This window comes from Hyaena hyaena, unplaced genomic scaffold (assembly GCF_003009895.1).
Source record: "Hyaena hyaena isolate Hyena2069 unplaced genomic scaffold, ASM300989v1 scaffold_286, whole genome shotgun sequence".
In the NCBI taxonomy this organism is placed as follows: domain Eukaryota; kingdom Metazoa; phylum Chordata; class Mammalia; order Carnivora; family Hyaenidae; genus Hyaena; species Hyaena hyaena.
This window is the reverse complement of record NW_024080918.1, coordinates 1,943,993-1,966,131: the sequence shown is the minus strand read 5'-3', so window position 1 is coordinate 1,966,131 and position 22,139 is coordinate 1,943,993. Positions and strand designations below refer to the sequence as shown.

The 22,139-nt window shown below is 38.3% G+C and overlaps 1 long non-coding RNA gene across 1 annotated transcript; it reads left to right on the top strand.

The window, feature by feature from the left end:
• The first annotated feature begins 9,404 nt into the window (after positions 1-9,404).
• On the top strand, positions 9,405-20,939 carry LOC120241663. The gene is made up of 2 exons (XR_005530920.1): positions 9,405-9,649; positions 20,766-20,939. It is a non-coding gene; the product is annotated as an uncharacterized LOC120241663 (long non-coding RNA).
• The last annotated feature ends 1,200 nt before the right edge of the window (positions 20,940-22,139 follow it).

Genomic DNA, 22,139 nt, shown 5'->3' with positions numbered 1-22,139 from the left:
ATAGCTAAAATTAACATACTGACAACATCATATATTGGTGAGAATGTGCAGCAACTGGAACTCTCATTCACTCTGACAGGAGTATAAAAATACTATAACCACTTTCAAAATTAGCAGTTTCTTACACAGTTAAACAAACACCTACCCAATTACCTAGCAGTTCCTCTCCTATATGTTTACCTAACAAATATAAAAACATATACCCACAAATATATTTGTACAAGAATGTCCATAGTTGTCTTATTCATAATGGGCAAAATATAGAAACAATGCAAATAATCATCAACAAAAGGACACAGTAGAAACAAACAAAATGATACAGTGATGGCATAAGCATACAATGGGTTACTATTGAGCAATAACGAAAAGAATGGGTAATTGATATAAGCAACAATTGGATGAGTCTCAAAAACGTTATGTTGGGCAAAAAATGGCTCAACACATACTTTATTATTCCATTTATACAAAATCCAGAAGCAGGCATAACAAATCTAGCCATGAAAAATCGGAACACTGACTGACTGCCTATGCAGCTGGGGAACATTCAGATTCACCTCAATAAAAGACAGAGAGTTAGAAAAGGAGAGAGAAGTAGAAAGAGAAAACAGGAAAATCGACAGTAGAGATGACAAGTAGAGAGAACTCTTTGGGGAATTTCTGCTCTAAAGAGATTCAGAAAGATGGAGCATGAAGGAAAGGTGAAATCAAGATATGGTTGTTTTCATAAAGTTGGGCGATATTTCGGAATATTTGTGCCATGTCTTGGAAAAGAGGAAGTATATGAAGATGCAGGGGAAGCAGACAAGAATGCAGATGTGATATTTTTGAGGTGAGATGGAAGGATCCAGTGTATGAGCGAAGGCCTTTGAACAACCATCCTGGTTTCTTTAAACACCCCAAATTAAGACAGTGCACCTAACAGGTTTACTGTTGTGCACTTAAAATGTTTATCCCAGCTATATTCAGTTGTCAAACAAACAATGATCATTGCTGTTCCTTTTTCTTTTCTTTGATTACACAGATTACATACCATGGGTGATTTTATAACAACATATCCTTCTCTCAGCATGCAAAGAAACCAAACTTTGTTAACTAATGAAAGATGATGAATTTGAGTCAAGGAACTGTGACAAAGGTTTTAGAAACTGAGAACGCTAATAGCTATTCTCAAAAGACAAGCACGGCAATAAGGGGAAATGTAAAAGAACTTCTCAGTCCAAATCAGGTTCAAGAGCTGAATTTAGGTTACAGGAGAACAAGTGCTAATCATCCTTTCCTCATTTTGAACAGATTAAAAGCTCCAGCTCTTCCATAAATGCTGCACATACCCTTAACTGCCTGTGATTTCCACAAACCTCACTGGTTTAGAATTAGTATCAACACTCCATTCTTACCACATACAAAATTTTCTCTCTCTCTCCCTCCCTCTCTCTCTCTCTCTCTCTCTCTCTCTCTCTCTCACACACACACACACACACACACACACACAAAGCCCGTGATCAACATCAACAATACCCACAGCTTGAGATTAATAGATTAATAGTCAGGAATTAGGAGGGCAGGAACCTTCGATAAAAGCCACATGTAAAGGCCAAGGTGGATTTTTAATATTGGGGACAACAAGCATTAAGTAATTTTTCCTACTGGAGTGCACTGTCCTTTAGTCTCTATTTTTGCTCCTAATTGTTCCTGCAGGTAGTAGGTTAACACATAACGTACTTAGAGAAGGAAGCAATTGAATATGGCATAGATACTGAAAGAAAGGGCTCAATAAAAGAGCAGCATGTGCTCTAATCTGGCCTTTTACAACATCCACTATCAAAGAGCTTTGGGGGTTTAAGGGGATTAGACACCATAACCCATCTGTCAGGTCATTATGTAAGGAAACACTCCTGCTGTTTTCAAGGGAAGATGCCCTACTGTATATTATTATCATTAAGCATTTAGAGTACTGTAGACTCGCAAAGCTCTTTCAAGGCATTTTTATTTGTTGTTTCTTCCAAAACGCCATCAACTCTAAGTCTTATTTACAGACTTGAGGTACCAGAGGATGATGGCACCCGCCCCCGCTCCCCCCGCCACCAGGGAATAGGAGGGGTGATGAGGGGAGCCTGGAGCCTTGGGGAAAGGAAATAACCTACTACTTCCTTCCACCTAAAAATATGCCAGAGGTTTTTGGGTTTTTGTTTGCTATTTTATGGCCAAGATTAATTCTCTGGTGTCTTCCTGAAATCTTATACATTATTCCATAACAAATACTTATGGGTTACTTTTCTGTAGACACAAGACGTATCTTAACAGTTGTACATCATGACTGACACCGTTCCATATGGGAGGGGAAGCGGGATGCATTCAAGCATGAGCACATGTAAAGATGGAGTGGTATATCGAAGCTATCATTTCCAAAACTGGAGATGCCAAATCTAAAGCATAATGAGGCAAAAATGAAACACTACATGTCCATTCATCCATGTTGCTTATAATTTGCTAGAAATAATTTAGCATTCTAGTAAAACCCTAAGCAAGCAACTTAGTATACAGGGGAAAAAATAAAGATGCCTGCCGGAAAGCAGCAAAGCTATCCACTATGCGCTCCCTGGAGAGCTCTAACACATCCCAATAACATGGATGCAGTTACCTGAATAACATTTATTTTTCTGAGATTTTCCCTCCTATTTAGAACAGAAATGTGGGACTCATTTTTGTGAATTGTAACATGAAAGGATAATAGTTTTCCTCTGAAAGAGAATTAATCCTCACTTAAAATAAAGGCATAAATAGCATTGATATATTTAGACCTTAATGTCAGAAAATACATTCCTCAATTGTGCACAATTATACAAATGTACTGATCAAACCTGAAGGCTTAATTAAAAGACTATGTTTTATATCTCTTAAAGTTGTTGTACCTCTACCATTAAGGCGGAAAAAATACTCATATCATTCTTTAATCGTGAGTTGATAAAGAATACTAATATTCACTCATTTATTACCTACTGAGGAACTACTAAATGCCAGACAGGATTCCTTTCCTAAGGAGTCTACAGCCTGATAGAAGAGATAAGGTATATACATTATAACTTTTTTACAAGGCAGAAGGTGATGTTTCCATAAGTAAATTATAGGGAAATTATTCTAGAGTTTGAGGAAAAGTCCAGCGTTGGACAAGATTATCATCTCATCCACCAGGGAGGCAGGGCAGGGTCATCTGAGGAGGGAGGAGAGATGTGGGAAAGCCTTACATGACAGGTTTCAATTTAGGTGGTACTCCAAGGATTTGTGAAGAATTGGGCAAGCGGGAAAGGAGGAGACCGATCATTCCAGGAGAAGGTAGTGGCACATGTATAGGGGCAGAGAAGATACTTGTAGGAAAGTACTAATGGTAGTTGGCTGTAGTTCACAGTTACTACTACAGCCTAAATGGCTAGGCTGGATCATAGCTACATGTAAAAGAAAATAGGAGAGGAGGCAAAGCCAGAACAATTAGCGCTATGGTTCCCAAGTTTGGTTTAATTATCCATTGGTCATTTGGAAACTCAGCCAATGGCTGGGTGGAGCCTTGGCTACTTTCAATAGCATCATTCAATTGTCTCCTCAATTCCTACCCACTCCCACAGTCCTACTTCAGGCCCTGGTTACCTGTCACCTGGAGTACAATAGCATGGCTGTCTCACTCCTCATTATTGCTAGAATCATGTTTCTAAAACGTGTGTATGCTCACCAGCCTGCTTCAAAACCACGCAGGGCTCCACACTGCCTTTTCAAAAGGACATGGTACACTAGGTTCGTCAAAAGCTGCTCCAGCCTATGTTTCCTGCTTTCTCTGCTTCCAGCACAAATGTGTGTGCACGACACACACACTCCCAATGTTCACTAAAGCTCATTCAGCTTCAGTTGGCATGCTCTGTGCTCCCCTTCCTTTCCAGCAAAAATCCTAATGACATTCAGCATTTTGATCCTGGAATTTATTCTAAAGAAATCATCTAAAATTTTATAATGTCTCTCTTTAGCCTCATCTTTTGTCATTCCCCACCTTGTTCCCACCTTCAGGAGTAAGGAACTACTTGAAGTTCTCTTCGTCTCTGCCTTTGTTGGTGGTCTCCCTCTACTTTGTGGCTTCTTGCTGGCTGACTTCCCCCCTTGCTTTCACCTCTTTGTATCTTATTCTTTTGTTGTTGTTGTTGTTTATTTATTTTGAGAGAGAGAGAGAGAACAAACAGGGGAGGGCAGAGGAAAAGGGAAAGAGAGAATCCCAAGCAGGCTTCACACTGCCAGCACAGAACCCGACGCAGGGCTCAATCTCACAGACCGTGAGATCATGACCTGAGCCAAAATCAAGAGTCAATCACTTAACCTACCTAGCCACCCAGGTGCCCCTGTATTTTATTCTTTTTTTTTTAATGTTTATTTTTGAGAGAGAGAGACACAGAGTGTAAGTGGGGGAGTGTCAGACAGAGAGAGACACAGAATCCAAAGCAGGCTCTGGACTCTGAGCCTGACACGGGGCTCAAACCCATGAACTGTGTGATCATGACCTGAGCTGAAGTCAGCTGCTTAACCGACTTAGCCACCCAGCCACCCTCCCTGTATTTTACTCTTAAAGGACCAATTCAAACATCCCGCTCGACAAACTGTCTCCATCCTGCTAAGCGGTTAGCTATTCACCTCACGAGACTTCACAGCACCTTGACCATATCTCCATAGCACACTCAATCACACTACATTAGAATGGCATACAACCTGTTGCTTTCTAAACCACGAGGGCCCAGAAACCAAGAAGCATGCCTTGTCCAGCTGTGAGCTTTATCACTTGCACTGAGCCCACCAACATTTGTGAACAAATTAATAAATGGTTCAATGAGAGTCACTGTTGCAGAGGGGTGTTTGGACGGCTGTTGCAGAGATAGATTTGTCGTAGTTCTCCCTTATCCATAGAGGATACATGAAACCACAGAGTACCAACATACATAGTGTTGCATACCTATGGTATCTATGCATATCTATGATAAAATTAAATTTATCAATTATGCACAGTTAGTGATGAACAGCAATAACAAATAATAAAATAGAACAATTATTACAATATACTGTAATAAAACTTACATGAATGTGGTCTCTTTTTCTCAAAATATTGTATGTACTCACCCTTCTTGTGATGATGTGAGACGATAAAATGCTTATGCGATGAGATGAAGTGCAGTGAATGACGTAAGCATTGTAGTGATACAGTGGTCGGGTATATTGACTTTTAGGTGATTCTTCAGAAAGAAGATCATCTTCTTCAAAATCTTGATTAACTGAAACCAGGAAATGCAAAACCACAGATAAGAGAGGGCTACCAGGTAGGTTGGTTGCCTGTTAAACAAGTGGTAAAGCTAAGAGACCTGTCAATGGCGAAGTCAAGCATAGGTGATGGTGAAGATGATCTTGTCCAAGCAAATCAGAAAACCTAGGCTGAGACAGAGGTTAAAAAGAGAATGTTGACAAATGCAGCCTGGAACTTGAGAAGGAGAGAGTTCTGGGTTCCAGGCACACACACACACAGACTCACTGACCAGCTCATTCATCCCTCTCCAGAGGCTGAGAAATCAGAACCTTTCCATGCTCTTTCTATGGTTCTCTGTCTTTTAGCTCCTGTGCTATTGAGATGCAGTGTGTGTTGCTATTAGTCACTGTAGAACTACATAAGAATCAATAGATGTGTAACCAGTTTATTGAAAAGGACTGAACATAATGAGTACAAACAGGAAGCAGCTGTATTTTCCTCCTACCACTGCCTTCCAACATGTCAGATTCCCTTCTCTCATACCTTCATGACATCTCAGGCAGCTCCAGAGCTTTTTGGTCATTTTCATCAACAACAAAAATTATTCTCGTGTCAGTAATTATGACTCACTTTGAGGCAGCAGAAGGCTCGCTTAAATTTAAGGCTTTAATCTCACATCTCATTCAAAACTTCTCCCCTCCCCCAACAAACTCAGGCCCAACCTGATGCCAGGCTCCTTTTGAGGAGAAACTGGGCACAGTCTCTTTTCCTCTCCACCTACTTGTGGCTTTGCTAGAGTCAAAAGCGGAACTAGGAATATCTAGAGAAAGGGACAAAACATTTTCACTTAGGTGGTGCTGATTCTAGCTCTGTGTTGACTATTCCTGACTATATACCATCTGGATGTTCACATTATCTTTCTTTCAGGGTCTTGTGGCTACTACAAGCCCCTAATACACTGATGTGGTCCCTTTCCCCGTAACTCTTTACCACACACACACACACGCACATGCACGCACAAGTCCCCTCAAAGCAGTCAGAGCCTGGTACTCTGAGCCTTGTACTATGGAAAATACATATTTGTATGACACCAGATGATAGGAGCAGAGGCCTCCCTGAATGCTGCCCCTCTCTCTGCACAGGTGGCTACATATGAAATCCTAATGCACCCATCACTCAATAAGGCAGAGCCTTCTTTGTCTCTGGGAGATCAGCCTTGTTATAACAGGAATGAAAAGAGAAAGAAAAGAAACAGTTGATGCTCAGTTTTTAAATTTTAAAGTACATTTGTGAAACTGATAGAAGAGACAATAGTGTTGACGGCTAAAGATTTTCCTTGCAAGAACCAGGCTATTTTGCAAAAAAAAAAAAAGAACTATATATTTTTTAACTCAGAAAGCATGGTTTGGGGAATTGGGCAAGGAATAAGGAATAAAAAGGCAAAGCATGGAAGAAGCTCAGGACATAAAGTTTAAGCCATAAACACTAATTAGGAAGACCAAAAGAGAGCTTGGTTACAGCACTCCAGAGGAGATAAGGATTCAGAGGGCTGGAAGAGGAGAATATGACTAACAGGAGAGACCAATGAGGCCCAGGATGGGGCCTGAGCCTGGAGGAAAAACATAGTGCACCCAGAAACTGCCCAGCCTTTGCCAGATCTAAAGCCATATTTTACCAGCACCAGAGAGGCACAGAGTAGCATGTTATTGTCCTATGTCTATTCTAAGAGTGTTCAATGGACCACTGCACATCACTTATGCTGAGAAATTCCATCAGCACTTCTTTCCATTACCATCTGGGAACTTTCTATGCACTGAAGTCTATTTATCACCTGGTGATCTTGCCTTTATGTTTAGTCCCATACTGAATCATCCTTTGTACCTAATATACCCCCTCCCACTGACCCTTCAGCAGCTCAGGACACTTGAAAGTCCCAACACAGCACCCCAGAGTTTTCAAGTGATAGTATTCCAGTAAAAGGAGAGGCCACCAGCCCTCAACTTCTTCATACGGATTATATTAAATGACTATTTTCACCCACTGCCCCTAGCAGCACCCCCATGCCAGAACTCCACAGTTATATATCGTTTCTCTTAAGATTAGGTCTAAACACACCTTAAAACAATAAATCACAGCTTACCTAGTAGAAAAGCATAATAACAACAAAAATAAAACCTGTCAATTTGGAAAAAGCAGAATAAGGAAAGGTAAGTTTCCATCCCACGTACCACAAGTTATTCACATCAGCTATCACAACCCCTTTCACCACCTGAACAAGTGGAAAAATGTGCTTTCCTGGGGAGCTAGGCTTCAAATCAATTTCTCCCTTGGTTTCATATATTAAGACCAGTGTAATAAGAATACTTCAATTCTTTTCTAGAAGTTAAATGGGTGTCAAATAGGTGTCTTGGCTTATCAAAAGAAAACCAAGAAGAAGGAAAATATGTAGAAGTGGTATGGCTATAAGGAATTCCAAAGTCAAGTCCATACAGGTATTTAGAGACACGATATACTGAACTTGGTAATACTCCATTTTCAAAATTAAATACCTAAAATTTACCAGGTCCTGGAAAACATTGATAGTGCATTCCACATTTCTCTAGATATTCACAAGCATGTATGCCATTCAGCCTCAGAGAAATTTTCCATAAGGTCTTTTGAAATGAATTTGTATTGACCATTTCAGAACCTATCAATGCTGACCTCAACAATCCCAAGTCATAACTGCTACCTTCCATTGCTTTCCATACCTACAGGCTGAAGCATAGGTGGAAAACCTTCAACATTCAGTTAATTTCTTACAGTCATTGGAGGAGTGAGTACAGTTTATATAATCTATTTATGCCTGTAGTTGCAAGGTGCTTTGTAGTGTATAAGATGGGATGGTACTCAATAAAATCATTTTCTGTCTTTTCAACAATTTAACAAACATTTACAAAATCCTGCTTTGGTGTGCTAGAAGCTGAGAACACAAAGATAAATAGGAAACAGTCCTTGCCTTTAGGAAGTTTATAATCTCTTTTATTTGGTGTCTTTGTGTGGCATTCTTTTTTTATTTTTTTCTATGCAATTTCTCTAGATAAAGAGAGTGTGCATGTGAAAATTTGCATTCATACTTAGGTCACTGTATATGAGGGGAAATCTGATTCTCCCTCCCTTTCTCATCTGTATGATGTCTAAGGCCTATTTCTTTTCCTGATTCTCTCCCTCTCCACCTCAAACTTCTTCAGATTTATTCTCTTTTCTTGGATGAGTTAACTGAAGGTGCATCTTATTTGTTAGACTTGTTAGATTTTTGCAATCTTAAAGTTCAATTTTTATACTTAATTTTTCGTTATTATTTATGTAGCCCTTATATGACTTTCACCCTCTCCATGTCAGTAGAACTTGACAGAAAAACACATTGTCTATCTTCTGAACTTACAGCTTTGAGGTTTTTCTGTGTGTATGTCTGTATATGCGTATATGTATACGTATACATGTATATGCTTAGATTTTATCCCAAACCAGTCCCTATGAAATACAATGATAATAATAAAAACCCATAAATAATAGAGGGATGATTACATTCATTTCTCATTTCTTATTGTCTGATAGCAAAAGTCCTAGTCTGAGTTTCATTAGGCTTGACCCGATTTCTTTATCTTCATAGTATGTGAGCCAGGATAAAGCGATTTAATTTGAGAGCAATAAGAAATGCCCTTAAAAAGAAATCAGGAAATGGATGGATTACGAACAGAAAGAAAAACTCTGTAATACCCAGAAAAGAGCATATGAACAAATCTGGCTCAATCACCGTTTTACTCCACTTCATGCCCCTGTATAATTAACTCTCCGGTACAAAATAAAATCAAATTTCACAAGTATGTTAGTCGCACCCTAGTTTATGAAACTCCAACATTCTAAAATCAAATTATTCACTTCATTCATTCTTATTTTGGGACTCTTTTTCTCTTTAATGTTTGTATTTACTTTTGAAAGAGCTCTTGCGCACCCGCGCCTGAGAGGGGGAGGGGCAAAACGAGAGAGACAGAGACTCCTAAGCAGGTTCCGTGCTGTGAGCACAAAGCCTTGTGGGGGGTGGGGGGAAGGCTTGATCTCACAAACCCTAAGGTCTTGACCTTTACCTTTGACCTGAACCGAAGTCCAAACCTCAAATGACTGAGCCACCCAGGCGCCCCTAGGGATTCTTTATTATTAAGTCTTAGCCTTAGCTCAAACTCATTTTCCTGGAAATTTCACCTCCAATCTGCTTGTGAACTCCGGCTGAGGGCTGCGGCAGCTCCCCGTTTCTCTGAGGCCACATAAACAGGCCTGAATTCTCTCTGTGAGGACCTTCCATCCTTTGTCCTCACAGCTGCCTTCTCCCTGGATCCTGTGAGGGTAAGTTTCAAGGCTCTTTCGTCGCCTGCCTGCATTCCTGAGTTGAAGCTGGTAGTGAATTGTGCGCTTGCGCGGCTGCCTCCAGCCGTGGGAGCTCCCTTCGCTGCTCCCTCCTTCCCCCCACCCTGGTGGGTGCTGGCTTCCGGCGAACTCACACAGCCGACGACTGAGTGCATACTCTGTGCCACACAATCTGATAGGTGTTACAGATACAAAAGGCGAAGAGAGGAAACTTGTTTTTTTTTTTAATGTTTTATTTATTTCTAGGAGAGAGAGAGAGAGAGAGACAGCGTGAGCAGGGGAGGGTCAGAGAGAGAGGGAGTCACAGACTGAAACAGGCTCCAGGCTCTGAGCTGGCAGTCAGCACAGAGCCCGACGTGGGGCTCGAACCCACGAACCGCGAGATCATGACCCAAGCGAAAGTCGGACGCTTAACCGACTAAGCCACCCAGGCGCCCCGAGAGGAAACTTGTTTTAACTAATGAGCACACAATAGGAGGAAAGTATGTGAATAATCGCAAAAAAAGTTTTCATGCAACTTTAGAAAGACCTATCAGCCGTAACATAAAGGACTGAGGTCTTTTTTCAAGAGAATGTTAGGGGCAGGTAGAGATTTCAACAGGTTTCAGGTGAAGGGAATAGCATTTTACGAAAGGAAAAGCAGGGAAGTAAACAGCTTATTCCAAGAATTGCATGAAACAAATGTTACAGATAAAAAAACGGGGTCGGGGGGGCTTAATATGGCAGAACAATAGTATTAGACTGTGAATCAACGCTCAGGTCTGTCTGACTCCAGAGTCCATCCTCTCCAATGCAATTCGCTGTCTACATTACACATATATGGCAGCATGAGATGCTTCTCAGAGCCGTGCCGGTGCTTGTGTTTCTCAGAGTATGTTTAACCTCATTTCAACAGGCTCTCTTCCCCATCCATTCAGACTGTTCTTGTGATGGTCACAAAAAGCCCCATGTTAACCAATCCACCTCTCTCCTTACCTTCCTCCACTTCTATGGAGCGTTCATCTCCTTGAAATAACCCCTCCTCTGGGCTCCTATGAGCCAAAAATGGAGACCCATTTTTCCGTCTCTCTTATCTCCTTCGCCAAATCTTATGCAAGAGTACACAGGCATGGTGGTGTGTCTTTCTACTCTCTTCCTAACTTCTCTTCCCAAGTGAGCCCAATCCAACACCAGTGTTTTAAGTATCTCCAACCCTGTGTGCCAGAATGACAGGGTAGTAGCTAAAAGTCTAGACTCTGGGTTAGCCAGGCTTCCTGGATTCTGATCTCAGCTCCACTGACTAAACTAAGCTTGTGACATTGGGCTAACTGCTTAACCTTCCTATGCCTCACTTCTCCCTGAAAACGGAGATGATAATAGTAGCTGTTTTATATTCAACCATCTTCTCAATACCCCTACTTGAATATCACATTTAACATGTCCCAGACTGAATTCTATATTCTCTAACCCTCACATAACTGTTCCTCCCCATGTCAATAAACAGCACTCAGATGTTAAAAAAAAAAAAAATCTAAAAACATCCAGGGGCGTTTGGATGGCTTGGTCAGGTAAACGTCCAATTTCCGATCAGGTCATGATCTCAGGGTTTGTGAGTTCGAGCCCCGCGTCCAGCTCTGTGCTGACAGCTCAGAGCCCAGAGCCTGCTTCAGACTCTGTGTCTCCCTCCCTCTCTGCCCATTCCCTGCTCACACCCTGTCTCTCTCTCTCTCTCTCTAAAACAAACATTAAAAAAGTTTTTTTTAAATCTTAAAACATCCTGCTTCTTCCCTTTACTGACTCCCAACACGAGCAGGTCTCACCTGCTCTGTGTTCCATATAGATTCCAAATCGTTCCAGTTTTCTTCACCTCCTCTTTCCTACTCTAATCAAAACTACCATCACTTCTTCCTTCAACAACATTAGTAGCCTTCCAACTGATGTACTTCTATTCACTCTTGCCACACTACAACCCATTTTCCATATAGGAGTGTGAATTATCTTTCTTAAAAGGCATAGCAGCATTGCTCCGCTGCTTAAAACTTCCAGTGGCTTCCCACTGAACTTAAAATCAGAGTCCACACCATGGTCTAGAAAGCCCTGTGTGAATTGCTTCTTTTTCCCCTCCATCCTCATCTGTACCAGCCTCCCTGATTCATTACAGGCCAGCCACTGGCCTTTCTCTGTTCCTTCAGCATACCATCTTGCACCATTCCAGGACCTTTGAATGGAATGTTCTTTCGTTCGCAGAGATATTTTTCCACCGGGACGTCTCATTCTTACAAGAGTGCCTGGAACACAGTATGTGCTCAGTATATACCTGTTTGATTGCTTGATTGATTGAGCCTTTCTTGCCAAGTCTGTAACTCAAGATTTCTTTCATGTAATGTATAGTGTAAATTCTTTAAGGGGGCATTCTGTGTAAAGGAACTCTGAAGTGAAATTTTTTTGTGAAGTGAATTTTTTAAAATATCTAGAGTAATTCCTAAAATATACTTATAAAATCATGACTTTGTCAGTTATACGGTTATTTTAGTTATCAAATATATACATATACTGGTATATACATATATCCATTAACTGTATATATATTTGATATACAGGGATGCTTTAATCTAAGGACCTAGGGATCTTGAAAAAGATCTAGGGATGCATTAAAAAAAAGGTAGGTGGCATAATGAATACATAAAATTCATTATATTCTGAGGTAACTATGTCAGGCATAGAATTAGACCCAAGGTCTTAGATATAATTACTGTTTTTTCAAAACTAAATATTGAAAGGACAAGAGCAGCACCAGACCTCAAGGGTACAAAGACACAAGGCAACGCCTCCTTGTGGCATTAATATTCCTAACTTATGCCCGTCAGGATTCCTGAGAGCAAGCTACAGAAAGCAGGCAAATATTTACACGGAATTTTTTAAATCCACAACCTTCTTCCTATAAAGACTTCTAAAAATAAACCTCTTACAAATAAATGCCTCAGATGTATTTTAATTTTTAAAAATTTTCTGAATTTAAAATCACATGAAAATAACTTTCCTAAAAGCACAGAATTAATACATTTATTTGTAGCCATGACCTTGTTTTTTTTTCTTTTTCTGCCCTCACCCTGGTAAATGACCCCCCAGAGGTTGACGAGTATCTAAAGATCCATAAAACATGAATGTAATAAGTATAATAAATCATTTGTCACTGGCATTTTTAAGATTTGGCCTTATTGAGTTTTAACTGATATGTTTTTCAGGTACTCCTGCTGTTATATGGAAGCAATATAAGTTTAATATTTAGTTACTGTAATCTAAAGACACTGTGTTTTACTGAAGTATGAAAACCTTGAGAGGAAATGGTGTCCCTAAAATACGTAAGGTAAAACTTTAAGCCACAGAATCTAGCATACAATTTTAAAGTGCATCATAATTAATTCTTTGAAAGTACATACTTTATTGGTGAAATCTTCATACTTCCGTTTTATGGTCAAGGGTCATCTGTTTTTATTCATATTTGCAAGCTCACTTAATAGTACTAACATCTTCCTAAAGGAAATCTCCAGACATACCAGTTCTCTTAAAGTTAGATATGATGCATCTTGCTTATGTTGAAACAATATAAAAATTAAAAATCCACCACTTATACAATTTAAAACCCCAGTTTTACTTATCTTCATTATATCAGTTGGAGAGAGTAGATCCTGTTGAAAACCATTTCTGACAGGGAAAACAATGCCAATATTCAGAAACTCATAAACATGGATAAGTGAAATCATAAAGAAGAAACATGTTGTGCATAGAAAATACCTAGAGGTAAAAATATGATCCTTACAGAATGCATCATCAACTGCCATACTCCTAACTAATCACTGCACTTGGTCTGTCAAGTTCAGAGGCAGGTAAAGTAATAGGTTCCTAAATAAAGCATGGACATGATGCCACCACTTACGGTGTAAAATGGCCATGGAAATGTATTTTTGTAAAGTGTGCTTATGTTGCTCTCTCTTGGTGAAAAAGTAGTACTGTTCAAATTGTCACTGATTTTTTAAACTTTCTTAAAGGTTTTCTTGTTAAGGGAAATAGTCTTGTTTTGATACAGCATTTTCAGTGCCATTTGCACAAATTAAAGTGCTAATTGCTAACCTTAGAACGGTTAGAACTACATTAAATAATTCTGAGTTTCTAAATTGACATGAATTAAAAGCCACTTAGAGCACACACTCAAACATTTTCATTTATGGACTCACAGGAAATGTCATTTCATAATAAACAAAGTAGCAAAGGAATGAATAGGAGGGTACTAACTATGAAAGAAACTCAGCACTGAAACCTGATTGACTGGAAGAAAGTAAAAATAATTGCAGTCTTCTAAGTGCTCTACTGATTTAACGTGTTTGCAGTAACAAACCACAATTCATTTGAAAAGAAAATTTAGTGGATAGACATGAGTAGTAGCAGAAGGTTCAAATGTTTAAAAAAAAAGAAAAGAAAAAAAAAAACCTTGGGTGATGACCAGTTATAAAATCAGAACCAGTGATTTTCTGGAGCCAATCGATACCAGCGTGCAAGAGCTAACTGTGTTCACAACTTCCCAGTTACATGTCCAGTGACATAGTTTTGATAGTTGAAATCTGTCATGGCGGGAGTGTTTACACTACAGAAATTGGCAAACACTATAAATTAGGGGTTTGTTTCTGGGGGGGGGACTCGTAATTAAATTTTTACCAGCATACCACTATAAATGCCAAAATGTGAAAAAGCATGCCAAAAAAATCCTTTCCCTTTGATCAATGATAATTGATATGTAATTAGCAAATTTTTCTCATTGCAATGAATGAGAAGACTGAATAAAGGTTCTCTCCGAAGAAATCATTACATCTTAACCATTGTGTAAGTGAAGATACTACCAGATTTAGTGCAATATCTGAAACAAAAGGGCACCTTTTCCCCACTCTTTAATCCACTTCTAAATCCAATGATACGTAGCATTTTGTTGTCAGACTAGAAACTATTCACCATGACTATTTCTTCATGTCCTCTCCTCCAAATCAAGATTCTTTTCAGAGAAGTTCTTCCATCATATATTTTTCAAATTAATTTATTTTGAGAGAGAGAGCATACACGAGCAGGGGAGGGGCAGAGAGAGAGGGAGAGACAGGATCCCACTCTGTCAGAACCGAGCCCCATATCCCATAAACTGTGGGATCTTGACCAGCCTAAATCAAGGGTCAGATGCTTAAAAGACTGAGCCACATAGGTACCCCACCAATCATATTGTTAACCAGTTCCCTACAGCAGTCAAATAGAGCTTAGTAAACTTTGGGAAATTTAACTCTGTAAGCCAAAGTTTGTTTGACAAAGGCTTGAAAATGATGTTCTGTAAGCCAAGCCCATTGTGTGCTCCTTCGGATACACTCACCTTTGGGAAGCGAGACTTAAGAGTCTTCAATCCTCCTTTCCCTTGAAAGACTTATTTGTACATTTAAAGAAACAAATTCAGGAAACCACTGTTATGCTGTTTAAACTTCAGAGCAGAGCATCCTCTTCACAAGACATGAAAACTCAATTTCTAAAGTATCACAGACTTCTGCAGCTCATGTATGTCAAAGGCACTGAAATGAACTCTTCATGCACGGTCTAGTGGCTCGTGTTTGCATTAGGTCCAGTTCACTGTGTGGGGAGGATTCTCAAGGGAAGGTTTGATTGATTATTAGGCCGGTTCTGCCTGCCCCTTGGACCCACTTGAAGATGTTAGATCTCAAGGTGACTATTTTATTGAAAAGAATATAATATTAATTAATTAATGATTACATATAAATAATGGCAAGAGACTAATTGAGCGATGGTGCAGTTAAACGGTTCCAACAATGTCACTGACTGTGACAGCACAGCTGAGCAATTGATAAACAGTACCAGACATCGCGGGCAGAAGTAGTTCCTTTTAAATTAATCTTTCTGTGTATTTCTTCATGATGAAAACCAATAACAAAAGCATATTTTAGAGGAAAAGATGTTAGAGATAATATAATCGTTAAAGCAGCAAGACTTGTCTCTTTATCATTAAACCCTCATAATGGAAATATATCTAGTGATGTAAGATTGTTTCTAATATTATTGACAGAAGGACAGGAAGATCATTGTGTCAGTAACATAGAAAGAAAGAGCTATCATACTGCAGAGAACAATCAATGGGAGTGCAGTTTTCAGTGTTATAAGTCATTAAGTTGAAGATATATGAGAATCAGTTTTAAATACAATATATAATCAGGATCTATTGTGAAACCATAAAATAAAGATGACTTTTTAAAAACTGTACCAAATCAATAAGGTATTTATTTAATAAAATAAAACCTTGACTTCTGGTACAGTTATTTTGAAGGTCCTCTACATAAAAAATGAACATAAGACTTCACCTCACTGATGTCGTCAGAAATGCAGAAATCAATCTTAATAACCACACTGTTGCGACTATCATTACTCTCTGCATTTTACAGATAAGGAAAATGAGAAACAGGGTGATAAGGAACTTCCTAAAGAGGCAACCAGTAGGAAGTGAAGGGGCCGAGATTCAAATCCTGGCAGTTCACCTCCTGAATCCTGCCTCTTAGCTACTACAGTGCATACCTCTCATCATTTGGATTAAAGACAAAATTGTAGAAAGTGCAGGAGTCCTTTCTGAAGACAAAGTTTATCTTGAGCTGTTTTTGCCCCCTGATAGTCTACAATAATAAACATTGATTCTGCTTTCTGTATTACTCATTACCCCTGATGCTGTAAGGGCCATTCCAATTGGGAACCAGAGCTAGGCCCTCACATTACATAGAGGTGTTTTGTGCTAGCAGCAGTAGAACATTTTAGACAATTCCTTACAAAAAGTTACATTTTATTGTAATTATTTGTTTAGATAAGTTTTTCCTGTATTAGAATTTGAGCTCAAGGAAAGTGAGGGTGTTATCTTATTAATAATAATTTCTTTGGTATTTAGCATAGTCCCTGACACAGAGCTGATACTCAATACATGTTTGTCAAAGAGAAATTACATGCCATAGCCATGGTAAGCAGGCTTGAAAGGAACAACCTTTAGCCTGCATATTAAACACACAATCATTTTTTACAACAAATACATTTTTTTCACAACAATGAAAACACGTTTAGACAATTCCTTGATTGTTCTCCTTCATTCCTCACACAAAATAGATTAAAAAATCTGAAGCATTATTCCTCTCTTACATATGGATTACCTCCAACCCACCAAAGTCTGGGGACTTGTCCTAACCAAAATGCCCTCCTGTCACAGTGCCCTACTCTCCTGTCTCCACGGCCTGTCTTCCTCCCTCTCCACAAGGCCAACATAGGCAACATCATAACATGCAGACCCTCGTTACTTCATATAAAAAATGTCCATTGAGTCCACTGTATACAGGGTAAAATCCAAACTCTGAAAAGTGACATCTAAGGCTTTTGTGATTTGGCTCCAACCTACCTCTCTTCTTCTTCCATCAACACCCTAACACATGTTTAGGTACACTAAGCTTCTCTGTTGCCTCAATGAGTCAAGCTGTCTAACCTCTGATATCCTCTGTGTCTGGAATCCTTTTTTTCTTTTTTTCCTCTGTATGTTGATATCCCGCTCACGTATCAAGACCAACCTAACTCAACCCAACTCAACTGCTCCCTTGTGACACTGACCCCAGTTTTCCCATATACCATACTCCTATGGACCCCTCATATCTCCATTGTACTACGTGTCTTCATTAGTATCATCTAGTAGTGACTATGTATCTCCCCACCAAGAATGTGAGCTCTTTATATTTCAGAGCAAAGTTCAGTGGTGTTTGGCAGATAGGAGGCCTAGGGTTGTTTGTGGTGCTAACTATTCATCAGGCCCTGTTGAACAAAACCAGGAGTACCCAATAAATATCCTTCATTTATTATGATTTTTCTCTATACATTCTTGTTTCAGAAGAGGCATATGCATGGTAATTCTATAATGTTTATACCTACCATTTCCTGAGAACAAATGTGATTAATTCTTTACAGATTGTTCAATTCAGTATTTACTCAGAGATCTCAATGATTAGAGAAATTTTTTGGGAAATGAACAAGTACATTGTCCCTTATTCAAAACTGGCAGACTATAAGAGAAAGAACAAAGCAGAGAGCAAGGCTGGAAAATGTGCCATGGGAGACCCTGAAGCATGCCCCAGATGCCAGATTGGCTTTGGGAGCCCCCAGTCCTAAAATATATCACCAGAATTATGTTTCATATGGGAATAAAAATAACAACAAACATTTGCTGGGAGGTCTATGCCAAGCCCATAACTCTACATAGAACATTCCAATTAATTCCCCACAACATTGCAGAGAAAGCCCTACTCTACCATGAAGAAACAGGCTCAGAGTCATTGAAACCCAGGTCATCTGGTGTTTGAGGACACCCTTTTACTCAGCATCTTACTTTATTGGGAACAACAAAATCTAGGGGTTTTGGTTTAGTTTTGTCTAAAATTCTTAGCTGTGTAAATAACTTTGTGATTTTGAAAGTGAATTATTGGGTCCACAAAATGTTTTTATTGAGTGAATGAAGAAGATTACCACCCAGTAACAAGTTTCCTTGGTCCCATTCTTGGAGAATCTGAAGCCCAATGATAGCCCTTCCTGATTTAGAATCACAAAGTAGAGTCTTCAGATCATCAGTGAGACATTTCTTTTAATATACAATGAGGAATTTACAGTACTTTGTCACAGACATTAGTGCTTCCTATTTTCCTCGTTACAAGACTCTCATGTAGACAAAGTTGCTATGATTTTAGGAAATGAACTCTCTCCCACCCAGGAAGTTCACAGCAAAGCCAGGGTTGAAACTCACATCATCTTCTTCCTATTCCAGTGTTTTCTATTATGTAGGAAAGGTAAAAAAATACAGTAGATGAGAAATAATAAACTAAGGAAGATAGTAGAGACTCAAGTCTTTGTAAGGTGCTTCTTTCATTTTCCCAAAGCCCTGGGATTACTTGGCAAGGTGTTATGGTGCTATGGAGTCTTTTAGAAATCTGTCACCCCTGTGTAATAATTAAGCTTCTAGGTCACATCTGCAAACTGCTGTGGAAATTTTTAGCATGTGCACGGAGAAGCAAGATCAATATTAGAATATTTCAGGTCTAGAAGTGGGCTTTTCTCATGGTTTTTCCAGGATATATTTTCTCAAGAGGTTCCAAGCAGCCACAGAACTTCACAAAGAAGTTGTAACCATTTACCTGCTGCCCAGAGAAATAGGAGACTAGGACTGTAAGCCAAATTGCTAAAAAAATATGAATCCAAATTACAAATAATAATCCAGAAGTGGGTTCTGCCTTTACTCTTCCCATACACGTATGATAAGAACTCAATGTGTTAGTTAAAACCACCAAAGTAGGCAATGATTCCCATTCTTTTTTTTTTCTTTTGATGTTTATTTATTTTTGAGAGAGAGAGAGACACACACACACAGAGCATGAGTGGGGGAGGAGCAAAGAGAGAGGGAGACACTGAATCCGAAACAAGCTCCAGGCTCCGAGCTGTCAGCACAGAGCCCGATGTGGCGCTCAGACTCACAAATCATGAGATCATGACCTGAGCCAGAGTCAGCACTTAACTGACTGAGCCACCCAGGCACCCCTGATGCCCATTCCTAATGTGAGGGCACTGTGGCAATGCTTCATATGGGAAATGGGGAACTGATGAGATGAAATGGAGAAATGGAGACATGATCAGAAAAAACAGAGTCAAAAGCAAATTATAAGTAATCTTTGGCTGAGAAACCTGAGGCTAAAATATAAAATCAAGCTAATTTCTGAGGAATCTACTTATTCGTTATTTGTACTAAATTTTTTATGACAAGTCTATTGCTTCAGTTTGGGAAGAATCAAAAAAATATAGAACATTTACTGAATAAATACCAATTTGAGCTAAAATGATATTAGGTTTTGATGATCTACCTATTTTTAGCCTAAGGACTAAGTGATTTTCTGACTTCACATTTTCATCATTTTAATGAAAATGAAGTTATACACTGAAATGGTATTTTCTTAGATTGTATTAAGGTTTATAGATTCTAGATTTTTCACATATGCTGTGTTATATATATTTCCCCCTAAATCAAATATATTATAAACATGTAGATATATTTTTACTCCTAACAGAATACTGCAGGCTTAAAAATGAATTTTATTATGTTCGTTGACCTTTTTAAAGTTATTTATTCTAATACTAGCAACAGTCTATCTATAATATAACAGAGCATGGCTAAATTTATATCGTTTTGAATCATCCTTGCAAGTTTTTGTCACAATAGTGTCAATTTAGTACTTAAAACATTTATGTCTACTTGCACCTGTTCTTAGGACAAGATTTGGAATTTGCTTTTCCTTACTGTATGTTTTTATTACTATATCAAATACTGAGGACTGGCTTGCTGTAAAGATATGAAAAGAGCGTCATTTCCATACAACAGTCAAGATACTACTTTCTAAGTCAAAATTTCAACATTTTTGATAATTATATAGGACAGTTCAGTTTAGATCATTATAGTACCATTCAGTATACAACTCTGTAGATACATGGAATAGCCATAGATTTATTACATTTTTAAGAGGGAGATTAATTTGGCAATATTCCACCTGGGACCAAACAGAACTGAATGTGATGAAAATTCTTAAGGCTTCCAAAGTGTCTAACATATTGCTTAAGGAAAACCTAGACATGGGGATAATTTGGCTCAATAAATCTTGCCTCTCATAAATAATCCAACAAACTTTTAATCAATTCCAGCTTTGAGGGAAATTTGTTGTAAACCAACAGGCCTTTTTTCCTTGTATAAGAAGATACTTTCAAATGGTAAGTGATTCTAGATAGTGTGTTATGTACAAAGCTCTTATCTGCTGATGGGTGACAAGAGAATCTCATTAAAGACAAACTTTTATCATGTTAGACCCAAGAAATCATTAATATCTTTTACTAAAAGCTCGGACATTATTCTGATTACATTCTTAAGCATTTTATATCACTTTACATATTACAGTTATGTTGCAAATGTCTAATACAGCTCAGGTTTACCATTGACATAATTTATCTGTGACCATCTTTCCAGGGTGAAGCCATCCCTGCTGATACCCTGGTTCAAAGATTCCTCTGGAAATGACCAAATTCTCAACTGACCAGTTCAAGTAAATTCCTGCACTAGATTTATCAGTGTTCATAAGTGTACCACCAGTGCATATTTGATAAATGATTAAGTAAATACCTTGATTACTTTATTAAGAAATGAATTGGTTTAGTTTTTTGTTTTCCAAAGTTTGGTCAACAGAAGATTAGTCCTGGGAAATGAATTTCAATTAAAGGTACCATAGTGAAATTAGTTTAGAAACTGATGTACGTTCTAATCTCTTGCTGAAGACTCTCAACATATCTTAAGATACTAAGGACTCGGGTCCTAAAGTAGAGAAACATATCCCGATTTTATACCCAATGTTTTACAAATCTACATGATCATGGTGATAGGCATTGTTGTCACCATATTCTATACATATGTGAATAATCATGAGGAGATAATGCTCTCCAAATTAATTTAAAGATCTATTATCTTCCTCTCTGCAAAACTAAATGTTAATTTTCTTTTAAGGCACTATATGAAGTTTTCTACACTTGAAATTATTTCAGGATTTATTTTATAATTTTAAAAGATTTCTGGTCATTTAACTGAATTTATACATATATCTTATAAATTACCAAACTACTCACATTGGTCTCATCCTTACCTGTCACTGAAAAAAAAAGTCAAAATTAACTTTTTAGGCACCCACGGAATACTTTAACATCATAAAAATAATTAAATATTTTTAAATATATATTTTTAAAAGTCAGTATTTTTAAAAAATTTTTTAATGTTTTTTGTTTGTTTATTTATTTATTTATTTTATTTTTGAGAGACAGAGTGTGAGCAGGGAAGGGGCAGAGAGAGAAGTAGACAGAATCCCAAGCAAGCTCCAGGCTCTGAGCTGTCAGCATGGAGCCCGATGCGGGGCTAGAACCCACAAACCAGAAGATCATGACCTGAGCCAAAATCAGTTGCTTAACTGACTGCGCCATCCAGGCACCCGTAAAAGTCAATATTTATACCATATGGTTGTCAATTCCAAAAATGAAGGCATTCATGCATTAAAGTTTATATCACATGACAGGATTTTGGACCGAAGTGCTTCCTTTCTTTAAAGGAAAAATATTCTCAATTTCTTTCTATATAATCATCTTAAAGAACAATGGCATGAATGGCAATGAGAGTAAGACATGTTTCTTACCAAGCCTTAGTATGATGTTTTAATGATGACAAAATTATAAATTCTTGAGAAAAATAAACTTCATAACTAACATGCTAACATAATTCTATTCAGATTAGTAATACTGTTGTTATAAGTAATGATACTAGAGACATATAAAAATATCATTTCTAAATTTTAGAAGGGTC